Consider the following 6,000-nt stretch of genomic DNA (forward strand, 5'->3'; position numbering starts at 1 on the left):
GCCCATTGAAATCCTGAATATGTATCTATGGTATAGTGTACATATTTTAATTTTTCAAATTGTGCAAAATGAAACACATTCATTTGCCAAATCTCATTTCTTTGAGTACCCTTAGGGTTACTTGCTGCAGGTAATGGAGTATGATTATACAAGAAACAAGTAGGACATTTTTTTTTATAATTTCCTTGGTTTGTTGCCAAGTGATGAAAGAAATCCTTTTTCAAACCTTTGCTATTGACATGGTGTTTTTATGAAATTCTGAGGCCTCCAGCATATTTCCTACCATCAACTGATCAATTTCATCATTACCTCCTGCTAGAGGGCCTAGCACACCTGTATGTGATCTGATATGTGTTATAGATGGGATGATTTCTATTTCTGACTTTTTCCTATAATCATATAAATAACAAAGTTAATTCTGATATATCAGGCATAATTTCAGCAGTTTCAATGAGTAAAACTACTCTTTCTGCATAGTGGGAATCAGTGACTACATTAAGATATTATATAAAATCCATTAATATCATAAGAATAGCATATAATTCTGACTTTTGGACAGAATCATAAGGGTTTTGAGCCACTTTACTTAAATTCCCTGTTTTGTAACCTATCTTTCCTGATTTATTGTATCAGTATAAAATGTAGGGGCTCCAGATATTGGTGTTCCCTATATCTAGGATGACCCAAATGGTTCTTTTTATGAATTGAAGTCTCTTACTTTTCAGATATCTGTTTTTAATCTCTCCTAAAAAAATTACTGCAAGCTCTTTGCAAATGTTCATTTTCTGCCTATAAAGAGGAAATTTCAGCATTAGTAAATAGTACTACATTTTCTGCTGGATCCATTCCTGTCAATTGATGAAGTCTTAATTTTCCTTTTAGAATCAACTCAGAAACTTTATCAATATAGGTCTTTAATTTCTTACTCTGTGTGGTAAAAATATCCATTATAAGATAATATCTTCCCTCTGTATTAAAATCCCTGTAGAGGGATACATAGAGGATAAAATAATAATCAAGCTTTGGATCCAAATTTCCACCCAGACAGATTTGTCAGTCAGCTATTTTAAGGGTAGGGCTGTTGGTACTTCTGAGAGAGCGACAGTTGTTGTGCCTAATTTTGTACAGCCTGGATGGTCAGTGACTGTTCTTTATAATAACTTTTAGTATTCTTCCCAGAAACAAATGTTGGTTTGTGATTTGTTTCTGAGATTGGAGGAATGTTAATCTGGGTATTCCATTGCTGTAACCAGCATGGCCTCATAACTGTATTAGTATATTAGCCACATATGGCTTCAGTTTTCCCCTCTGTCCTTTTGCCCTATACATTCAACCCATATTGTGCTTTGTTTTACCTGAGATAAGGTTCCAGTCCCTAAAACCTGAACATCTACCTCCTGAAGAGGCCAATTTGGATGCCATGATTCTGGTGCAATTATAGTTACATCTGCTCCTGCTGTGTCCAAAAGACCTTCAATTACAATGTTGTTTCTTTTACCCTTAGCTTTGATCTTTGATCATTTATGGAAGTCTGCCAAAATATTCATTTAATGGTTTCTCCTGGAATTTTTGTTTTCTCTTCTAAAGCTGTTCTATCATCCAGAGCAGTCTGATTTTTCAAAATAGACATTAGGTGCTTTAATTGCTCTGGGGAGGAGTTTCCCCCACTGTGACAGAGAATTACTGAACCAAATTTGACATGGGGGGCTGCAAAAAGCCCCCAGGGGGTTTCCCAATGGCAAAGAATTACCCTGTCTGTCCCTTGATGATCTGCATTCATTGGCCTTTGCCACATCTTCTGCATAATCCAGAAGGTTGGAGCCTTCAATTTGTGTCATCCCTAGAAGAAACATTGTTTCTGGGAATTCTCTGTCTACAATTTCTTCTGAGATGACCTTGTTTGCCACAATGAAAACATTTGACATTTTGATTTCTTTTTAAGTCTTTGGGAATCATCTCTCCTACCTAAGCCTCATCATAGTTAAGAGACTCAATATTGACTATGTGTTGGATCCATTCTTCTATGTGTGCTGATTTGATCTTTAAAAGCCCAATTATCTGGCACGACTATTAGGGTGTTTGGCCATCCCATCACCAGAGTAGGTCAGTTGCGGCTGTCTCTCGACCATTGCCAGCAGTCTATTGTGGGGGTATCTTTGTGGATCTCCATGGGCCTCCCTAGCACTTTGTTTCTTCCTTTTCTCATGTGGTCTTCATTTACCATGGTCTCCTATTCCTTGTTCTGCCCCCCTGTTCCTGATCCAGCTGGGATCTCCCGCTCCCACAGGCTCTCTTTCCCTCAACCCTCGCCCTTCATTACTCCCACTCATGTCCAGTTTGTTCATGTAGATCTCAGTCATGTCCCCGTCATTGGGCAATCCCTGTGTCTTTCTTGGGGTCCTGTTTTACAGGTAGCCTCCCTGGTGATGTGAGTAGCAGTCAGTCCAGTCATCCTTGTTCCACATCTAGTATCCTCCTATGAGTGAGTACATACCATATTTGTCTTTCTGAGTCTGGGTTACCTCACTCAGGATGATTTTTTCTAGATCCGTCCATTTGCCTGCAAACCTCATGATGTCATTGTTTTTCTCTGCTGAGTAGTATTCCATTGTGTATATGTGCCACAATTTATTTATCCATTCTTCAGTTGAAGGGCATCTAGGTTGTTTCCAGGTTCTGGCAATTACAAGCAATGCTGATATGAACATAGCTGAGCAAGTGCACTTTTGGTATGATTGAGCATTTCTTGGGTATATGCCCAAGAGTGGTATAGCTGGATATTGGGGGAGATTGATTACTAATTTTCTAAGAAAGCACCATATTGATTTCCAAAGTGGTTGTACAAGTTTGCATTCCCACCAGCAGTGGAGGAGAGTTTCCTTAGTTCCACATCCTCTCCAGCATAAGGTGTCTTCAGTGTTTTTGATCTTAGCCATTCTGACAGGTGTAAGGTGGTATATCAGAGTTGTTTTGATTTGCATTTCCCTGATGATTAGGGATGTTGAGCAATTCCTTAAATGTCTTTCAGCCATTTGAGTTTCCTCTGTTGAGAACTCTCTGTTTAGTTCTATAGCCCATTTCTTAATTGGACTGTTGGTCGTTTTGATGTCTAATTTCTTGAGTTCCTTATATATTCTGGATATCAGTCCTCTGTCAGATGTGGGGTTGGTGAAGATCTTTTCCCATTCTGTAGGCTGTCGCTTTGCCTTGTTGACTGTATCCTTTGCTCTACAAAAGCTTCTCAGTTTCAAGAGGTCCCATTGATTGATTGTTTCTCTCAGTGTCTGTGCTACTGGTGTTATATTTAGGAAGTGATCTCCTATGCCAAAGAATTCAAGACTACTTCCTATATTCTCTTCTAGCAGGTTCAGAGTAGCTGGATTTATGTTGAGGTCCTTGATCCACTTGGACTTAAGTTTTGTGCACTGTGACAGATATGAATCTATTTGCAGCCTTCTACACGTTGATATCCAGTTATGCCAGCACCATTTGTTGAAGATGCTTTCTTTTTTCCATTGTACACTTTTGGCTTCCTTGTCAAAAATTATATGTTCATAGGTGTGCAGATTAATGTCAGGGTCTTCAATTCGATTCCATTGGTCCACATGTCAGGTTTTATGCCAATACCAAGCTGTTTTTATTACTGTAACTCTATAGTAGAGCTTGAAGTCAGGGATCATGATGCCTCCAGAGGTTGTTTTATTGTACAGAATTCTTTTGACTATCCTGGGTTTTTTTGTTTTTCCTTATGAAGTTGATTATTATTCTTTCCAGGTCTGTGAAGAATTGTGTTGGTATTTTGATGGGGATTGCATTGAATCTGTAGATTGCTTTTGGTAAATAGTCGTGCCAGAAACCCCATCCAACGACTGAGGGATCTGGATGCAGAGATCCACAGCTGGGCCCCCGGGGGAGCTCTGGGAGTCTGATTAGCGAGAAAGAGGAGGGTTTATATGAGCGAGAATTGTTGAAACCAAGGTTGGATGAAGCACAGGGACAGATAACCAAGTGAATGGAGACACATGAACTGTGAACCAAAGGCTGAGGGGCCCCCAACTGGATCACGCCCTCTGAATAGGTGAGACAGTTGATTGGCTTGATCTGTTTGGGAGGCATCTAGGCAGTGGTGCCGGGTTCTGTGCTCATTGCATGAGTTGGCTGTTTGAAACCTGGGGCTTATTCGGGGACACTTGGCTCAGTCTAGGAGGAGGGGACTAGACCTGCCTGGACTGAGTCTACCAGGTTGATCTCAGTCCTCGGCGGAGGCTTTGCCCTGGAGGAGGTAGGAATGAGGGGTGGGCTGGGGGGAAGGGGAGGGGGGCAAGAGGGGGGAGAGTGGGGGAATCCGTGCCTGATATGTAGAGCTGAATGGTACTGTAAAGTAAAATAAAAGGAAAAAAAAATCCCCCCCCCCAAAAAAAAGCCCAATTATCTTTTTGCATTGTAAAGTAGCATTTTCAAAAAGCCAAAGATTGAATTTTACTCATCTAACTTCTGGATCTGATACCATTCTATTTCAGTAAAGGGTTCTTTTAGGCCTTGTATAACTTTAGCATAGGGCTAGGTCCTCTTTCCTGATTCTTGAATCTTGTCCCAAGCATTTAAGGCTGCTGTATGGTATAGGACTATTTATATGAGCACAATGGCCCTCACTAGGTGTTTGAACTTGGGAAATCTTAGAACCTCTAGCCTTACCTTGCTGTTAAAAGGCCTTAGCTTCTTCTCTCAACCAGCTGCTCCATTCTTGCTGAAGACCATATTCTAATACTGCTGTGATTAATTGTTTCCAGTCATTTGGAGTGATTTTGTCCCAAAAGGACCATGTATTCAACATCTACCGCACATAAGCTGAAGGCATGCCATAGGAAACTGTTGCTTCCATAATGTTCTTTAAGTCTAACATTTGTATAAGATCTCATTTATTCTGTATATCTTTGGGGATACGTGTCATTTGGTGGCCTTTCATAAACAAGAATAGTTTAAGTCATGGTTGGCATTTTAACAACCTTAGGCCGCTCTTCTCTAATTCCATGAGGTAATGGTGAGGTTGGTTCTCCTCTGAATTTTTCTGTCTGGGTCTGAATGCTTTTATTATCAGTTCTAATACATTTTTCTAAGACTTAGAATTTACGAGTAGTTGCCTTTTGTAGGGCTTTTATCTTTTATCTCTTGTAGTAAGCTGTTCTAAAGCTCACCTATTATCAGTCATCTTTTTGTTCTCTTCATTGATAAATACTTCTGAGGCCTTTATCTCACCAGTCACGGCTGTCGTATCTTCCTTAGTAACTATTTGCAAGGCTTGCATACCCTGTTCCAGGCCTGTATCTTTACAATCAGTCTCTTATTACCCTGTTCCAGGTCTGTATCTTTACAGTCAATCTCTCATTACCATGTTCCAGGCCTGTATTTTTTCAGTCAATCTCTCATATTTAGCACTGTTATCAACTCATTTTTTAAGGATAAGACATGAATTGCCAGTCTAATAACAATTATGATGAAATTGTATTGATCCCAGCTAGGTTGCTTATCTCTTCAGTATTTTTCTAGCATCCTGTTCATAGTAGCAGTGAATAGGGTTCTAATTTCCTGCATTGTGATATTTGCAGCCATTTACCTGGGAAAGACTTTAAGATTGTCCTTTCCCTTTATTCTCTTACCCCCTTCTTATTTTATTTATTTATTTATTTATTTATTTATTTATTTATTTATTTATTTATTTATTTATTTCTCTATTTATCTATTTATTTATTCATTTATCTATCATCCATCATCCATCCACCTAACTATCTAATCTATCTTTCTATCTCTATCTCTCTATCTCTCTTTCTATCTCTATCTTCTATCTATCCATCTATCCATCTATCTATCTATCTATCTATCTATCTATATATATATCTATATATCTATCTATCTATCATCAGTTTATCTTTTTGTTTTTGTTTTTTTTTGGGGGGGGGGGTATCATCAGTTTATCTTTTAAGAATTGTCAATTAACTTACC

This window comes from Peromyscus maniculatus, chromosome 3 (genome assembly GCF_049852395.1).
Source record: "Peromyscus maniculatus bairdii isolate BWxNUB_F1_BW_parent chromosome 3, HU_Pman_BW_mat_3.1, whole genome shotgun sequence".
Lineage (NCBI taxonomy): Eukaryota > Metazoa > Chordata > Mammalia > Rodentia > Cricetidae > Peromyscus > Peromyscus maniculatus.